Here is a 20,392-nt window from a genome sequence, read left to right on the forward strand (position 1 = left end):
AAATGAATGTAACGCCATGATGAAAATCAACTCAAGTTCAAAATATATTTGACACTTAAGATTAGGTCATGTTGCAAAAGATAGGATTGCAAAGCTGGAGAAAATGGAGATTTTATCCTCATTGGGTTCTGAACCTACTCCAACTTGTGAATCCTGCCTTCAAGGCAAAATGACTAGATCACCTTTTGTTGGACAAGGGTTAAGAGCTAAAAATATTTTGGAATTGATACATAGTGATGTATGTGGTCCATTTAAGGAAATGGCTAGAGGCGGTTTTCATTACTTTATTAGCTTTACTAATGATAAATCAAGGTTTGGGTATTTGTATTTGATGAAATACAAACATGAATCCTTTGAAAAGTTCAAAAAATTTAAATGTGGAGTAGAAAATCAAACAGGAAAAAGTATTAAAACTCTTCGATCAGATCATGGAGGTGAATACTTAAGTACTGAATTTGATGAGTACTTAAAAGAGCATGGCATTGTCTCCCAACTGACTCCTCTAGGAATGCCATAACTAAATGGTGTATCTGAACGTAGAAATCGTACCCTATTAGATATGGTACATAGTATGTTGAGCTATACTGATATGCCAATCTCCCTTTGGGGATTTGCATTAGAATCAGCTTTGCATATTTTGAATAGGATTCCATCAAAATCAGTCTTTTCCACAGCTTATGAGATATGGCATGGAAGAAAATCGAGTCTTAAGCATGTTAAGATATAGGGTTGTCCAGTTTATATTAAAAAGCTGAACATTGATAAATTGGAAACTAGATCAGAAAAAGGTCGATTTGTTGGATATCCAAAAGAAAGTTTTATATATTATTTTTATTTTCCTACATCACAAAAGGTTGTGAAAAGCAGAGATGTCATATTTCTTGAACAATAGTTTATTCAAGAAAGTGGCAAAGGAAGGCAAATATTAGAATTGGAGAGTTCTGACCAACCAACAGATCAAATGGATATAGATCCATCTAGTAAACCTACTGTTAGTAGTATGCCCTAGAGCATATCATTTAGTATGTATCTTGTACATATTTTAATAATAAAAGGCATTTCCACTTTTCCGTTTACATAATATATTTATGTGTAATAGAAAAGGTCCATTGATATTTTGTTAGAAATATTATTCTTAAGTTGTTAAGAATATGAGTGACAATATTTCTAGCACAAAGTATCATAAATAGGTTCACAATCGAGGATACTTCATAATAAGGACATGACTTATCCAGAAAGATTGTATTCATGTTTGTTCCCAAGTTATTTATATGAGATATAAATAAGATGGAATGGTGAGTCTCATGCCATATAACAAACTTGATAGGCACTTATAAATGATAAGTAGGCCGAACCAGTGACACTTATGACAAGCACATGGAGTTTACTCTTGTCAATGTTTTGTCATAAATCATATCAGTGCATATAATCTTTAGACCTGAGATAGCACAGTTATCTTGTATATAGGTAGTTTGAGTTTGATCTCGCTTTCATACTTGTACTATGTATGGGTATATGGGCATGTGTTGGCTCCTGCTAGTTATATATGGAGGTAGGTGTTGATCAAAATGGAATCTGTTACTCTAAGTAAATAGAGTTAAAATCCTATGTTCATTTAATTGTTCTTGATGTTTCAAGTTCCTGGCCAGGACAGATAGATTTATTCAGAAAAGAGTTTCTGATGAGAAAAATCTTTTAATCAAGAACTGGAATTAAAAGAGAACATAATATTCATAGCAAATGGAGTTTGACATAAACCATGACTCCACCTTGAGTTGGGATTTTGTAATGAGAGAGATTCTAGTGCATGGTAACATATGATTATAGGTTCATTTAAGGTAAACCTTATTACTAATTGGGTGGCCATGGCATGCTATGCTAGGTGTTAACCATGGTCTATGAGGTTCATAAAATGATTTAGAGAAATCATTTATGGTAAGAAAGAGTTCGATGATATTAAGAGTTGATATCATGTCTCATTGCCAATTAGTGATGAGCCTAGTAAGTCACACACATACACAAGTTATCACCTATTTAAATATGATTTAATTAATTAATTAAAGAGTTTAATTGATTAATTAAATAGATTTGGTTTGCAATTAAATTGCAAAGTCCCTAGCATGACTTGAAACCAAATCTAGATTATTGGATGTGTAGTATAAATTAAATTTATATTTAAAGTGTTTAAATATGAATTTAATTGATGAGAAATTAATTAATAGAGATTAATTAATTAATTTATATTTGATATAAATTAATTAGAAGAAGAAAATAATTATTTTGGGTTAAGAACTCAAAATTAAGACACAGGCATTTTGGTCATTTCACGATTGTGACACGTGGCACCATGAGATGGTGACACATGGCATAACACATAAGCTTGCCAAATGTTTTTTTAATCATGTAAGATGATTAAAATCAAGATTAAATATAGGTTTGACACTTGGCACAATGTGATTGGGTCACTTAAACCTAGAGCTAATCAAAAGGTGACATGTGGCTAGGGTTTAGTGTGTTAACCTAGCTATTTAAGTGTGGTTATGAAAAGAAAACATAACCAGCAGCCTCTCCTCTCAATTGTCACGCCACTTTGAGCCTCTCCAGCTATTTCTCTTCATCTCTCATCAATTCAAAGAGATTAGCCATCAATCTCTTGAATTAAGAACACTAGAAATTGTTTCTAGTGTCCTGTTTACATCTCTAATCTCTTAAAAGGCAGAACTTGAATTTCTAATTAATAGAAAAGGCTTTAGAAGCTGTTCAAGGGCTGCCATAGGTGTTCTTGGTGTGGACAAGCTAGAGGGACAACATCCGTGTCCTCAAGACGAATATCAAAGGCGCATACGCCGCAAAGACATCAAGAGGTTAGTGTAATCGTTCTTGATTTAATCTAGGATTCTAAAATTAATCTGATTAATTTTAAAATCTTAAATGGCAAATACAGATCCAAAAACATATTAAAAGAGTTTTAATATGTTGTTTATCATTGAAATCAAATAGATAAAAATAAATCTTGCATGGTGCATGTGACCCTAGGTGAAAATTTTTGAATTCAATGGTATAATCTTGTGTTTTTCACGCCTGTTCCTTCAATTGGTATCGAGCCACTATATTTGTCATTTAGATTGTTGATTATATAATTTAATTGTGTGTTTGATCATGAGATCAAGAGATTCATTGCTGGTTGGATCATGAGATGTGGCGTCACACATGGTGAAGCCACCATTGGTGGCGCAACAATGGTTCCTTGGGTGGTTCAAGGTTTGGCTTTTAATTCTGCAATTGTTGTATGATCTAAGGCCTGTTCTTTGACTAATTAAAGTGTTTAATTAGTTGTTTTAATCACACAATTAAATTATGATTCAAATCAGAATTTTAAAAATTGTTTGAATGTGATTCAAATCTGAATTTTAAAAGTTGTTTGAATGTGATTCAAATCTGAATTTTTAAAGTTGTTTGAATCATATTTAAATCTGATTTTTAAAATTGATTCAATAAAATTCAGATCTGATTTTTTAAAAATATTTGAATGTGATTCAAATCTGATTTTTAAAAATGTTTGAATGTGATTCAAATCTGAATTTTTGAAGTTGTTTGAATGTGATTCAAATCTGAATTTTTAAATTTGTTTGAATGAGATTCAAATCTGAATTTTTAAATTTATTTGAATCATATTCAAATCTGATTTTTAAGTTGAATATGAGATATTCAATTTAATTTAAGTATGTATGTTTTATTTAATTGTTAAATAGTGATATGCATGATGGATGATCATGGACTATAAAAGACCAATGTGATTGGATTTATTTCTTTTATGTTTCTTTGGGATTATAAATTAATTAATTTATTTTAATTTATTTTGGGCATGTATTATTAAGTTTGTAATAATTTTTGGGTTGTAATTTCATTTATTTAAGTTCTTGTAAATTCGCTTGGTATGCCAAGGATTACTATGTAATATTGGATTGCAAGAAGTTCAAGGAGGTCAAGAGCATTGGTGGGACCAGTGGGAGGAATTCAATATCAAGTGTTGATTATGTACTCCTTCAGCAACTCTTGTAAAATGAATGAATGAAATGCACCTAGGAATGCCCTGATTCAATTCTTGGTGGCTCAATTGAATCCCTTAGAAAGTCCATGATCATACCATATTTACTGCTTATCCATAAATGCATGAGATGTATGGGAATGTATGCAATTATATGATATATGCATGCTAAATGGATAATGTGCAAAGTGAGACCTTAATAGTAATTAGGATGGCTATAAAATCTTCCAAACAAATGATTAAGTTGGAAATGCTATAATTAAAGTAATTATAACATAAGCCCTCCATTGGGGCAATTATTTTAAGAAATTTTAAATAGTTGCATGAGATGCAATTAATTTAAGAGATTTTCTTAAGAATAATTGTTAAGCATGAGATGTTGTAAATATGTAAATGGTTTAGTGGCCAATATTGGATGTACCTGAGGACATTAAAATTATTTGCATAATTCGACTCAATGGGATCAACTTAACTAATGCAAGATAAGTCAATAATGGATGTACCTGAGATTTTGAGCATTAGGGGCTAGGTAAAGGATTGAACCTCACATGAGATGTGATGGGCAAGGAGTTGCTCACTTATAGTTTATTGTAATTCCAATAATGGATGTACATGAGGATGATCAATAGAATTATAAGAATTCAATCACCCACTAGAAATCCATCCAACTAGGATTTCCGTTTTCTACTTTGGAAGTGTAGGATTCGCTAAGTTAGTGGGAGGACCAATTTGATTAAAAGACCATAATCATTTTGGTTAAATACATGATACATTTACTAATTAATCTGGTTATTTTATGTAGTTAATTTTCTGATAAAAATGAGAACAAAACAAACACCACCATCCAATATCATAGCAAGCATACTTTATCACAACATGTTGACAGGACCTAATCTGTCTGATTGGCTAAGAAATTTGAAACTTGTCTTGAACCTTGAACATATAGGATATGTTCTAGATTCAAATGTTCCTGGTCCCTTACCTCCAGAGGCCACACAAGAGGAACATGAAACTTTGGACAAGTGGAAGGAGCATGATATGAGAGCTAAGTGTTACATGCTTGCTTCCATGAGTAATGAGTTACAGAAGCAACATGAGAACATGCAAAGTGCGAGTGAAATCCTCCTTCACCTACAAGAGTTGTATGGTGAGCACAGCAGGAATGCTAGGTATGAGATATCTAGACAGCTATTCCGTATGAGGATGTCTGAGGGACAGAATGTTGGGGATCATGTCCACAAGATGATTCGGCTGATTGAGCAGTTGGAACATCTTGACTTCAACATGGATTTCCAACTACAAACGGATTTGATCCTTGATCCCTTCACGAGTCTTTTGGGAATTTTGTGACAAATTTCCATATGACTAAACAGGAATGCACCTTAGCTGAATTACTCAACATGCTGGTTATTGCCCAAAAGAATATGCCGGGCAATAAAGGAAAAGAGGTAGCTTTGATTGCATCTTCTTCTACTGGAAAGTCCAACAAGAAGAAGCGCAACAAGAAAAAGAAATCTCAGATTCCTGGTCCTTCCAAGAAAATAGCTAAACAGAAAAGGAAGATTAAAGCTGATAAAGGCAAAGGAAAGTGTCTCCACTGCCAACAGGAAAGTGTTTCCATTGCCAACAGGAAAGTGTTTCCATTGTCAGTAAGAAAGTGTTTCCACTGGCCAGAGTATAGTAATCTAAATGAATGCAATGCCATGGTGAAAACCAACTCAAGTTCAAAATATATTTGGCACTTAAGGTTATGTCATGTTGCAGAAGATAGGATTGCAAAATTGGAGAAAATGGGGATTCTATCCTCATTGGGCTCTGAGCCTACTCCAACTTGTGAATCTTGCCTTCAAGGCAAAATGACTAGATCACCCTTTGTTGGACAAGGGCTAAGAGCTGAAAATATTTTGGAACTAATACATAGTGATGTATGTGGTCCGTTTAAAGAAATGGCTAGAGGGGGCTTTCATTATTTTATTACCTTTACTGATGATAAATCAAGGTTTGGGTATTTGTATTTGATGAAATACAAACATGAATCCTTTGAAAAGTTTAAGGAATTTAAATCTGAAGTAGAAAATCAAACAGGAAAAAGTATTAAAGCTCTTCGATCAGATCGTGGAGGTGAATATTTGAGTACTGAATTTGATGAATACTTGAGAGAGCATGGCATTGTTTCTCAGCTGACTCCTCCAGAACGCATACGGTGAATGGTGTATCTGAAAGGAGAAATCGTACCCTATTGGATATGGTACGTAGTATGATGAGCTATACTGATATGCCAATCTCCTTTTGGGGATTTGCATTAGAATCAGCTTTATATATTCTGAATAGGATTCCATCAAAATCAGTTTCTTCCACACCTTATGAGATATGGCATGGAAGAAAACCAAGTCTTAAGCATGTTAAGATTTGGGGTGGTCCAGCTTATATCAAAAAGCTGAACACTGATAAATTGGAGACCAGATCAGAAAGAGGTCAATTTGTTGGATATCCAAAAGATAGTTTTGGATATTATTTTTATTTGCCTACTTCACAAAAGGTTGTGATAAGTAGAGATGCCATATTTCTTGAACAACAGTTTGTTCAAGAAGGAGGCAAAGGAAGGCAAATAGAGTTAGAATTGGATAATTCTGACCAACCAACAGATCAGATGGATATAGATCCATCTAGTCAACCTATACCCATTGATGAAACATCTACAGCTATTCCTCGTAGAACAACCAGGGTATCTCACCCACCAGTGAGATATGGTTTTCTTCATGAAGAAGAACAAGAGTTGTCTACTCATGAAGAAGTAGATCATGGAGATGATCCACTTACCTATGAAGAAGCTATATCAGATATAGACTCTTCAAAATGGATTGATGTTATGAAATCCGAGATTGATTCCATGTATAAGAATCAAGTTTGGGATCTTGTTGACCCACCTGAAGGTATTGTACCTATGGGGAACAAATGGGTTTTCAAGAAGAAAATTGGTTCTGATGGAAAGGTAGAGACCTTTACGGCATGGCTAGTAGCTAAAGGGCTTCGCAATAGGCAAGGAATCGACTATGAGGAGACTTTCTGCTTTGTTGCCATGCTTAAATCAATTAGGATTTTATTAGCAATAGCGCATACTATGATTATGAGATTTGGCAGATGGATGTCAAAACAGCTTTTCTCAATGGATACATTGAACAAAACATTTTCATGGAACAACCTAAGGGATTTGAATCCCAAGATGGTTCCAAGGTATGCAAGCTAAAGCGATCCATTTATGGGTTGAAACAAGCTTCGAGGAGTTGGAACATCCGTTTTGATGAAGCCATTAAATCTTTTGGTTTTATCAAAAATGAGGATGAGCCATGTGTATATAAGAAGGTTAGTGACAGTGCTATCACTTTCCTTGTCTTATATGTGGATGACATACTGTTGATGGGTAATGATACAGGTATGTTGACTATAAAGGTATGGTTGTCAAATACATTCTCCATGAAAGGCTTAGGGGAGGCAACCTATATTCTTGGGATTCGCATCTATAGAGATAGAGCGAAAAGAATAATTGGTTTATCCCAAAGTCTATACTTGGAAAAGGTGTTAAAGAGGTTTAACATGCTTGATTCCAAGAGAGGATTGTTACCAGTGAGACATGGTATCCACCTTTCTAAAGAGATGTCTCCAAAGACACCTAAAGAAAAAGATAAAATGGCTAGGATTTCATATGCTTCGGTTATTGGAAGTTTAATGTATGCAATGATGTGTACTAGGCCGGATATCGCATATGCTATTAGTTTGACTAGCAGGTATCAATCCAATCCAGGTTTGGAACACTGGATAGCTGTCAAGAATATCCTTAAGTACTTGAGAAGAACTAAGGATTTATTCTTGATTTATGGAGGTGGAGACTTGAAATTGGATGGTTATACTGATTCTGATTTCCAATCAGATATCGATGATAGAAAGTCTACCTCTAGATATGTGTTCATTTGTAATGGAGGTGCAGTCAGTTGGAAGAGTTCCAAGCGAGCACGCATTGCAGATTCCACTCATCGAGGTGAGTATATTCTTTGCATCGGATCTTGCAAAGGAAGTTGTTTGGATAAAGAAGTTCGTGTGAGAACTTACAGTAGTTCCTTCCATTGAGTCAGCGGTTCCATTACCTTTGTGACAACAATGGAGCGATCATCTGAGCTAAGGAACCAAGGTCTCACCCAAAATCCAAACACATAGAAAGGCACTACCACATTATCGGAGATATAGTTGGGCAAGCGATATAGCCATGCAGAAAAATAACATCACTAAAAATTCAGGTGATCCATTCACTAAGCTTTTGTCACAAGTTCGATTAGACCGACATCTTGAGAAGATAGGTCTAAGGTATTGTAATGAATGGCTCTAGTGCTAGTGGGAGATTGTTAGTAGTATGCCCTAGAGCATATCATTTAGTATGTATCTTGTACATATTTTAATAATAAAAGGCATTTCCACTTTTACGTTTACATAATATATTTATGTGTAATAGAAAAGGTCCATTGATATTTTGTTAGAAATATTATTCTTAAGTTGTTAAGAATATGAGTGACAATATTTCTAGCACAAAGTATCATAAATAGGTTCACAATCGAGGATACTTCATAATAAGGACATGACTTATCCAGAAAGATTGTATTCATGTTTGTTCCCAAGTTATTTATATGAGATATAAATAAGATGGAATGGTGAGTCTCATGCCATATAACAAACTTGATAGGCACTTATAAATGATAAGTAGGCGAACCAGTGACACTTATGACAAGCACATGGAGTTTACTCTTGTCAATGTTTTGTCATAAATCATATCAGTGCATATAATCTTTAGACCGAGATAGCACAGCTTATCTTGTATATAGGTAGTTTGAGTTTGATCTCGCTTTCATACTTGTACTATGTATGGGTATATGGGCATGTGTTGGCTCTCGCTAGTTATATATGGAGGTAGGTGTTGATCAAGATGGAATCTGTTCCTCTAAGTAAATAGAGTTAAAATCCTATGTTCATTTAATTGTTCTTGATGTTTCAAGTTCTGGCCAGACAGATAGATTTATTCGTAAAAGAGTTTCGATGAGAAAATCTTTTAATCAAGAACTGGAATTAAAAGAGAACATAATATTCATAGCAAATGGAGTTTGACATAAACCATGACTCCACTTTGAGTTGGGATTTTGTAACAGAGAGAGATTCTAGTGCATGGTAACATATGATTATAGGTTCATTTAAGGTAAACCTTATTACTAATTGGGTGGCCATGGCATGCTATGCTAGGTGTTAACCATGGTCTATGAGGTTCATAAAATTATTTAGAGAAATCATTTATGGTAAGAAAGAGTTCTGATGATATTAAGAGTTGATATCATGTCTCATTGCCAATTAGTGATGAGCCTAGTAAGTCACACACATACACAAGTTATCACCTATTTAAATATGATTTAATTAATTAATTAAAGAGTTTAATTGATTAATTAAATAGATTTGGTTTGCAATTAAATTGCAAAGTCCCTAGCATGACTTGAAACCAAATCTAGATTATTGGATGTGTAGTATAAATTAAATTTATATTTAAAGTGTTTAAATATGAATTTAATTGATGAGAAATTAATTAATAGAGATTAATTAATTAATTTATATTTGATATAAATTAATTAGAAGAAGAAAATAATTATTTTGGGTTAAGAACTCAAAATTAAGACACAGTGGCATTTTGGTCATTTCACAGTGTGACACGTGGCACCATGAGATGGTGACACATGGCATAACACATAAGCTTGCCAAATGTTTTTTTAATCATGTAAGATGATTAAAATCAAGATTAAATATAGGTTTGACACTTGGCACAATGTGATTGGGTCACTTAAACCTAGAGCTAATCAAAAGGTGACATGTGGCTAGGGTTTAGTGTGTTAACCTAGCTATTTAAGTGTGGTTATGAAAAGAAAACATAACCAGCAGCCTCTCCTCTCAATTGTCACGCCACTTTGAGCCTCTCCAGCTATTTCTCTTCATCTCTCATCAATTCAAAGAGATTAGCCATCAATCTCTTGAATTAAGAACACTAGAAATTGTTTCTAGTGTCCTGTTTACATCTCTAATCTCTTAAAAGGCAGAACTTGAATTTCTAATTAATAGAAAAGGCTTTAGAAGCTGTTCAAGGGCTGCCATAGGTGTTCTTGGTGTGGACAAGCTAGAGGGACAACATCTGGTGTCCTGAAGACGAATATCAAAGGCGCAGACACGCTGCAGCACATCAAGAGGTTAGTGTAATCGTTCTTGATTTAATCTAGGGTTCTAAAATTAATCTGATTAATTTTAAAATCTTAAATGGCAAATACAGATCCAAAAACATATTAAAAGAGTTTTAATATGTTGTTTATCATTGAAATCAAATAGATAAAAATAAATCTTGCATGGTGCATGTGACCCTAGGTGAAAATTTTTGAATTCAATGGTATAATCTTGTGTTTTTCACGCTTCCGTTCCTTCACTTACACCTATTGATGAAACATCTAAAATAATTCCTTGCAAATCGACTAGGATATCTCACCCACCAGTGAGATATGGTTTTCTTCATGAAGATGAACGAGAGTTGTTTACTCATGAAGAAATAGATCATGGAGATGATCCTCTTACCTATGAAGAAGCTATATTAGATATAGATTCTTCAAAATAGATTAAAGATATAAAAAATACAAAATTGATTCCATGCATAAGAACGAAGTTTGGGACCTTGTTGACCCACCTGAAGGTATTGTACCTATAGGGAGTAAATGGGTTTTCAAGAAGAAAATTGGTTCTGATGGAAAGGTAGAGACCTATGAGGAGACTTTCTCGCCTGTTGCGAAAGGGTTTCGCCAAAGGAAAGGAATCGACTATAAGGAGACTTTCTCGCCTGTTGCCATGCTTAAATCAATTAGGATTTCATTAGCAGTAGCTGCATACTATGATTATGAGATTTAGCAAATGGATGTCAAAACAACTTTTATCAATGGAAACATTGATGAAAACATTTTCATGGAATAACCTAGGGGTTTTGAATCCCAAGATGGTTCCAAGGTATGCAAGCTAAAATGATCTATTTATGGGTTGAAACAAGCTTCGAGGAGTTGGAATATTTGTTTTGATGAAGTCATTAAATCATTTGGTTTTATCAAAAATATGGATGAGCCATGTGTATATAAGAAGGTTAGTGAGAGTGCTGTCACTTTCCTTGTTTTATATGTAGATGACATTTTATTGATAGGTAATGACATAAGTATGTTGACAACTGTCAAGGTATGATTGTCAAATACATTCTCCATGAAAGACTTAGGGGAGGCAACCTATATTCTTAGAACTCATATCTATAGAGACAGAGCGAAAAGAATAATTGGTTTATCCCAAAGTCTATACTTGGAAAAGGTGTTAAAGAGGTTTAACATACTTAATTCCAAGAGAGGATTATTACCAGTAACACATGGTATCCACCTTTCTAAAGAAATGTCTCTAAAGACACCAGAAGAAAGAGATAAAATAGCCAGGATTCCATATGCTTCGGCTATTGGAAGTTTAATGTATGCAATGTTGTGTACTAGGCTGGATATCGCATATGTTGTTAGTTTGACTAGCAGGTTTCAATCTAATCCAAGTTTGGAACACTGGATAGTTATCAAGAATATCCTTAGGTACTTGAGAAGAACTAAAGATTTATTCTTGATTTATGGAGGTGGTGACTTGCAATTGAATAGTTATATTGATTTTGATTTTCAATAAGATATTGATGATAAAAAGTCTACCTTTGGGTTTGTGTTCATTTATAATGTAGGTGCAGTCAGTTGGAAGAGTTCCAAATAGAGTACGACTGCTGATTCCACTATAGAGGCCGAGTACATTACTGCATCAGATGCTGCAAAAGAGGTTGTTTGGATAAAGAAGTTCGTGACAGAACTTACAGTAGTTCCTTTCATTGAGTCAGTAGTTCCTCTCTATTGTGACAACAATGGAGCGGTCATACAAGCTAAGGAACCCTAGTCTCACTAGAAATCCAAACACATAGAAAGGCGCTACCACATTATCAGAGAGATAGTGAGGCGAGGCGATGTAGCCATGCAGAAAATAGCATCAGCCGAAAATCCAGCTGATCCATTCACAAAGCTTATGTCACAAACTCAGTTAGACCGACATCTTGAGAAGATGAGTCTAAGATATTGCAATAAATGGCTATAGTGCTAGTGGGAGATTGTTAGTAGTATGCCCTAGAGTACATCATTTTGTATGTATCTTGTACATATTTTATTAATAAAAAGGCAATTTCACTTTTCCGTTTACATAATATATTTATGTGTAACTAAAAAGGTCTATTGATATTTTGTTAGAAATTCTATTCTTAAGTTGTTAAGAATTTGAGTAATAGTATTTCTAGAACAAAGTATCATAAATTGGTTCACAATCGAGGATACTTCACAAAGGACATGACTTATCTAGAAATATTGTAATCATGTTTATTCCCAAGGTATTTATATGAGATATAAATAAGATGGAGTGGTGAGTCTCATGCCACATAACAAACATGATAGGCACTTATCTATGATAAGTAGGCCAAACTAGTGACGCTTATGACAAGCTCATGGAGTTTACTCTTGTCAATGCATTGTCATTTATCATATCAGTGTATATAATCTTTAAACCTGAGATAACAAAGTTATTCTGTATATAGGTGGTTTGAGTTTGATACTACTTTCATACTTGTACTGTGTATGGGTACATGAGCATGTGTTGGCTCCTACTAGTTATATATGGAGATAGGTGTTGATCAAGATGGAATTCGTTACCCTAAGTAAATAGGGATAAAATTCTATGTTTATTTAATTGTTTTTAATGTTTCAAGTTCCTGACCAAGACAGACAGATTTAGTAAGAAAAGAGTTTCTGATAAGAAAATCTAATTAATTAGGAACTGGAATTAAAAGAGAACATAATGTTCATAGCAAATGAGATTTGACATTAACCATGACTCCAGCTCGAATTGGGATTTTATAATGGAGATATTCTAGTACATGGTAACAAATGATTAAAGGTTCATTTAAGGTATTCCTTATTACTGATTGGGTGGCCATGACATTGTAACGATCGGGCTCCAACCACTAGAGGAATTGTCCGCTTTAGCCATAAGCTTCACAGTTTTGTCCCATAGGTGGAATGGAGAACTTCCCAGGAGGTCACCCATCCTAGGATTTCTCTCAAGCGAGCACGCTTAACTCTGGAGTTCTTCCAATTCTTCACCCACCAAAAGGTACCTCTAGTGATTAGTTCCCCCATTTTATATATCATTACTTTTTGAACCCAAGACCATCTCTGTGCTTTGCCGATGTGAGATTTGCCTAAGGGACCTTTCTCCTCCCCTTTCGGGACTTAGCGTCCTCGCTGAGGTTTGCCTCACCATTGCCTAAGAGAACACACAAGCGGCTCTGATACCAATTGTAACGATCGGGCTCCAACCACTAGAGGAATTGTCTGCTTTGGCCATAAGCTTCACGGTTTTGTCGCAAAGGTGGAATGAAAAACTTCTCAGGAGGTCACCCATCCTAGGATTTCTCTCAAGCAAGCACGCTTAACCCTAGAGTTCTTCCAACTCTCTAGGCCATTCCACCAAAAGGCTCCTCTAGTGTTTAGTTCCCCCATTTTATATATCATTACTTTTTGAACCCAAACCATCTCCGTGCTTTGCCAAAGTGGGATTTGCCTAAGGGATCTTGGCATACTATGCTAAGTCTCAACCATGGTCTATGAGATACCTGAAATGATTTAGAGAAATCATTTACGATAAGAAAGAGTTTTAATGATATTAAGAGTTAATATCATTTCTCATTGCCAATAAGTAATGAGCCTAGTAAGTCAAACATCTACACAAGCTAATCACCATTTAAAATGTGATTTAATTGATTAATTAAAGAGTTTAATTAATTAAAGAGGTTTGGTTTGCAATAAGATTGTAAAGTCCCTAGCATGACTTTAAACCAAATCTAGGTTATTGGATGTATAGTATAAATTAAATTTATATTTAATTTGATTAAATATGAATTTAATTATGAGAAATTAATTAATGGAGATTAATTAATTAATTAATTAATTTATATTTTATATAAATTGATTTAAAGAGGAGAAATTATCATTTTGGGTTGAGAACTCAAATTAAAAAGTAAAGGCAAATTGGTCTTTTCACATGGTGACATGTGGCACCATGAGATGGTGACACATGACACCATATGATCATGCCACTTGTCTTCCTATGATGGAAGATCACATGTCATGATTTAAATGGAGCTTGCACTTAGCTTCATAGGATTAAATCAAACAATAACAAGATGGGATCTTGAGATGACATGTGGCAAGGGGGTTAGTGAGAGTTTGACCTAAGTATATAAAGAAAAGTAATAAAGAAAAATCTCTCCTCTCTTTTTCTCTCCAGTTGCCGTCACTTTTGGCGTCTCACTCTCCTCTTTAATTTCTCAATTGATTCAAGGGAAAAAACTTTGATTTCTCTTGAATTAAAATTATTAGAAAGTGTTTCTAACTCCCAATACATTCATACAACCTTCACAAAGCATAAAACCCATCTCAAAATTGGTTGACAAGGCTTGAGAAGCCAATCTAAGGGCTGCCATTGCAACTTTGGTGAGTGCTAATGGTGGACAAACTAGAGGGACAACATTTGGGATTCTAAGAACATCCTAAGAGTCGGATTTACATCAATTGTGCATCAAGAGGTTAGTACCTAAAAATCTCTCTTTTAGTTAGGGTTTAATTGAATTAAATATTTATTCATAATCTTTAATGACAAATGAAATTTTAATGGATGCTAAAATATGTTTTGGTATGCAATTGGGTATTAGAAATTGATTAGAATCATAAGACACTTGGTATGGTGCATGTAACCTTAGAAATAATTTTTGAAATTCAAGGTTCTAATGCCCTTTAATCCACGCTTCCACTCCTTCAAACACCTATAGGGTGAGGTCATCTATCTCTAATATGGGGTCTTACAGTTATTTTGGTATTACAATGGACCTTTTGCCTAAAGTTTAGTGAAAACAGTATTTTATTTGTGTACCAACAAGGCATAAGGTATGATTTTGTTCCCCTGAAGTACACAGGATGCTATGAATGATGTTCATAACTTGCAAAATGACATTTTAAGGGATTTACAGTATGAAAAGAGAGTAGATATAGTAATTCTTTTGCAGTCAGTTATATTACTAGAATATAGTAGTGTTTTCTCGAAATAGGACAGATGGATACCACCAATAAAATGAATTGTGAAATGACGTTCTAATTGGGACAGTAGTGTGATAGGAAATAGTTGGCCATGTATTCCTTAGAAAGAGCACAATTTTATTATACGGATCATAAGAATCAGATTATGATTGGTGCAAAACTTTTGAATAGCATGGAAAAAAGGAGAGCCCTGTAGACTCCCTTCTTAAGGTATTAGAGAGTAGTTTATAGTTCAGTAGAAGAGAAGGCAATAATTGCAAATTAATGAAAAAAATAAGCTATCGGATATCGGTAAATAAAAGAAAATGTAAAAGTGAAAATTTGAAAAATTGGTTTAAATGTAATAATGAGATGCTACGAAAATTAGCGAAAGTGCTAGCCAGAATGGTCAGAGGACCTGTCCAGAGTAATATTGAAGTGCAGAGGAATTATTAGAAATGATAAAAGGTACTAGGTCTTGACGCGATAGTCGGGTCAAGAAAGAGAATAAGACAAAAGAATAGTGTAACCAAAGTTGAGTTGTGGGGAAGATAAAGGAGTTAATTAAGAAATTAATTGAGAAGCCATTATAAGATTAGGAAAAATAGAGTCAGGATTTAAAAGAAGTGAATGCAGTTTAGAAAGGGTAAAAGAGATAAATCGAAAAGTAAGGACAAAAATGTAAAAAAGAATGACATTAGGGAAAATAATTGTTATGATATAGAATCCAGAAGTACAAAACTCAGAGTAATTCACATTGGGATGGTGTTAAAAGCCAAACCATGGAATTTGAAATTGTAGAATATGGGTCAAACTCTATTTATTCCCATTTCCAAGATGAAGCAGTTAAAATGGAGATAAAATCTATTTAAGTTTATAACAGTAGGAGAAAAGTTAGTTGAGGAATGCAACCAGAGCAAGCAAAAATTTTAAGATGTGTAAGAGTATTTCAAACTATCCTATCAAGCAAAGGAGTAAATTAATGAGTTATAAGTTAAATAAAAATGAACAAGAGGGTGCAAAATGGCATATACGCCTAGGTCATGAATAAAGATGGTAAGATAGCGGTTATGGATCTATGGCCAATGATTAGATAAGTAATTCTAATGTGACCACAATGGTCACTTTATAAGGAAATATGAATGAAAATAATTGATAAAACAACAGTAAGAGAAGATTAAGATTATCCAGAATAAACTAAAGGCCACAACAGATCATCAGAAGTTTTACATAGAGTTAAAGAAGAGAAATATTGCATATAATGTAAATGGTAAGGTGTTTTTGAAGGTTTTCCTTGAAAGAAGATCATGAGATTATGGATAAAGGAGAAAACTAAGTCCTCACTTCACAGAACCATACGGGGTTCTAAAAAGAGTGGATCCATTAGCACACGAGGTAAAGCAATTAAGAAATAAACAAATACCACTAATTAAAGTGCTATGGAGCCATCATTTAGGTCAAGAGACCACACGAGAATGTGAGAAAGACAAAAGAAAAAACACCCATGACTATTCAAGGACTGACATTAGGCAAATTTCGAGGACGAAATTTCTTTTAAGGAGGGGAGAATTATAACACCCTCACATTGGACAATTTCGTACATTATACTATTCTGGTGACTAAGGTCTGTTCGGATAGCTAGAATATCAAGAACCATAATTAAATTACAGAGAAGAGTCATAAATAAAACTGATAAAGATCATATGAGGTTGGATTAAAATAGGACTAATGAAGACACAAATAGGTTAAATGAGCCGAAGGTCCCGGCGATGGGTGACCGACCCGGGAAGCAACTGCAAGCTCAGTTGCTATCCTAAATTCGTGCGGGACTCCATGACATCTTTAGTTAAGGGATAATTGCAAAATTATTGAGAATTAGAAAATTATGGAAATAAAAAAGGAACAAGCACAAATAAGTGAATCAGAACTTAAAAACTCATCGGGCATTATTAAAAAGATGGACTATGTAACACCCCTACATGCATAGCTTGGTATATTTCACTATTCTGGTGACCGGTGCTGGTTCGGACAATTAAGAGGATTAGAACCATGTTTAAGACGACTAGAAAAGCCCTGAATGAAAATTAATAGTGATTACTCGATAGTTAGGTATAAATAAGAAAAACAATGCATAAAAATTTAAATGAGCCGAGAGTCACAGCGATAGGTGACCTTTCTGGGAAGTGACTGCGAGGTCAATCCTAACCCTAATTTTGAATGGGAAATTGTGATACCGCGGTCCTAAGGACTATTGTGAACCTAGTGAAAAAGTGAAAATCACAGAAAAGAGTTGATAAGTAGGTCAAAGAATTAGGTCAGGACTCTGGAAGAATTACTAGATTATTTGCAAACCGGATCAATCCGGCGAGGGGCAAATTGGTCAATTCACCCTAGAGGTGACTCCTAACCTAACTGTCTAATAAAATAAGAGAAATGAAAATTTCTGAATATAGAATAAATTAAAGAAGAATGGAAAAATAGAGGAAAAAGAAAGAAAAAAAAATGAATAAATGACATCACCCACATGACCTCACACATGACATCAAAATTAAATTTCAATTAAATAAACTTTGACTAAGTCAATTATGGCATAAAAGAGTTAAAAAAAATTTTAAAAAAACAAAATTTTCATCTTCTTTCCCACAAGATTGCCGTCCCTCACTCTCACCCTCACTCTCTCTCAACAAACTCCATGGAAGGTTGATTTTAAGCTTCACAAACCCTAAAAACTCTCCATAAATTTCCCAAAATTCTTGCATTTCCTTACTTTGGCAATTTGAAAAGAAGCTTGATCAAGAAAAAAAGGGAGAAAAGTAAAGAAATTGGTGAATTGGAAACCAAAGAGAGAGGTTAGTAATTTAAACTTGTAATTCTAGTTAAATGCTTATGTTTTTAGTTAAATTAACTTAGAATTGAAGATAAATCCAAACAAAACAATCATGGGGGACTAATTGTAAATTTCGGCCAGCCTATGGGGGAATAGAAATTGCATGATTTTGATAAAATTAAAGTGGTAGAGAAATTTAATTATGTAGATTAAAAATATGCACTTTAAATTCACTAATTGAATGAAATACAAAAATTAGGGTTCTTGAGCTTTAGAAATTGAGAGAAAAATTAGAGGAAATAGTCAATTGATGCAATTGACCTTAATTAAGGTTAGAAATGGTCAATTAGGACCAATTGAGATGTGTTGGAGTGTTTGGAATTGCAATGCAATTTGGATCGGAGAAGGGTCACTTTTGGGCAGTATCACTTAGGTTCCTTTTAGGGACCAAAACTGAAATTCTGCCAACCGAATTGGTGTGAGGCTAATTGGGAATGAAATTAGACACATAAAGTGTCACACCTTACCCCTCTGTAAGGCATAACATGATTCTGTAGAATACCTAATGAACTACCGAACTTCACCTACCGATAACTCATTAAGTACCCTACAAGGGATTTTAAAACAATTTTCTTATTTTTGACAAGTGGTGAGCATTTTCTAATAAGTACTTAAAACATTTAGTTAAAATTAAAACTAGTTAATATTTTTGGCCCATTTTATTTTTACGCAAATTTTATAAAAATTTTGACAGAGTTTCCCCTGTATTTTGAGAAACCAGTTCTTCAAATACCTGTAAAAAGCATTTCTAAAAATTTTTCTCAACCACTACTTCAATTTCACAATCAAACTCAATCAATTTCACAATCATTTCAATAAATTTCTCAAGTTCAAAATTTAATAATCCTCAGCATACTAGCAACACATTTCATTTAAATTAAATAAAATAGTGGTACTCATATTTCATTAGAGACAAAACAATTTATATACATTCTTACAAAATTTACATTAAGAGAGTTTCAAACTACAATATATATTACAACTTTATACAAATTTTATACAAACTGCTCAAAACCCATTTTTACATGTCCATACATTTATGTGCAATATATATACATCAAAAGAAATATTTACAGTTAGGGTGTAAATTACACCCGAAGACTTCAAGCTGAATGATCTTCAATCTTCAGCAGCTCAGTCTGCTGCTCCTCTAGTCTCTAAATCTGCGACAGCAATAAAAGCTATCGCTGAGTACTAGGACTCAGTGGTGCACAACATACTAAAACAATCTTTATGCAGAATATAAATCACATTTATTCAAAAATTTAACTAAACATGAGCATTAAACACAAAACACGAATTATGAAATTTTAATGCAAACCAAGTTCATTTCGAAGAATCAAAACACATTTCATAAAATCCACAGTTAGATCATGCCATTCGAAACAAATAAAATCTCAATAGCCAGAGGCTAAAGAGAAATCACATCACAAGGCTAGCTAGCTCAAATATATGGATATCCATTCACATTCTCTTCTACTGGCACACCTCAACACTTCTCCAGAGAAGGAATCAAAATTTGAAACTAATTACCCCCACTAGTCGTGCTAGTGAGGTGTCCAAATATATGGTCATGACACTGTGGTTTCAAAACTTATCTTAACAATTTGCTAAACATTTTCATTTCAAATATACACAATAACTTTCACAATTTAAATCAAACATCATAAGAATTCCATAATTCAATATTTCACATTATTTAAAACAGTATGCAGAAGATAATTATAAAAAGTATACGTTGTGCACAAACCTCAAACGAGTCACCTGTTGGCCTTGACTCGACTCCTCGGGTTCAGTCCGGTATTCTTTTCCACTGAAACACACAATTTCACAGTGTTTCAGTACCATAACTTAGCATAAATCTAATAATAAATTTAACTTCACTTTTACCTAGCTCTAACGTGCTAAATTCGACGTTCTTGAAATTTTGTGTTTCGGGTTACTATTCACTGCACTATTCAAGTCAAATTATTGACTTTCTAAGGCTTAATAGGTATGGGAATTCCAACTTCACCCACATATCACATTTTGGTCACTAAACTTGTTGGTTTTGGTCATTTTCTCAAAACTTAGGTCTTTTAGGCAAAATTGCCAAATTTTCAGTTTTGGTGTCCTTAATTTTACTGTTTCATTAGTCAGTTTACTGTTAGAATTTGGCAAAACTTTCTTCATAGAAAATGTTTCTTATTGTCTTAAGTTTATTCTCCTTTTTGA

This window comes from Hevea brasiliensis, chromosome 15 (genome assembly GCF_030052815.1).
Source record: "Hevea brasiliensis isolate MT/VB/25A 57/8 chromosome 15, ASM3005281v1, whole genome shotgun sequence".
Taxonomy (NCBI): Eukaryota; Viridiplantae; Streptophyta; class Magnoliopsida; order Malpighiales; family Euphorbiaceae; genus Hevea; species Hevea brasiliensis.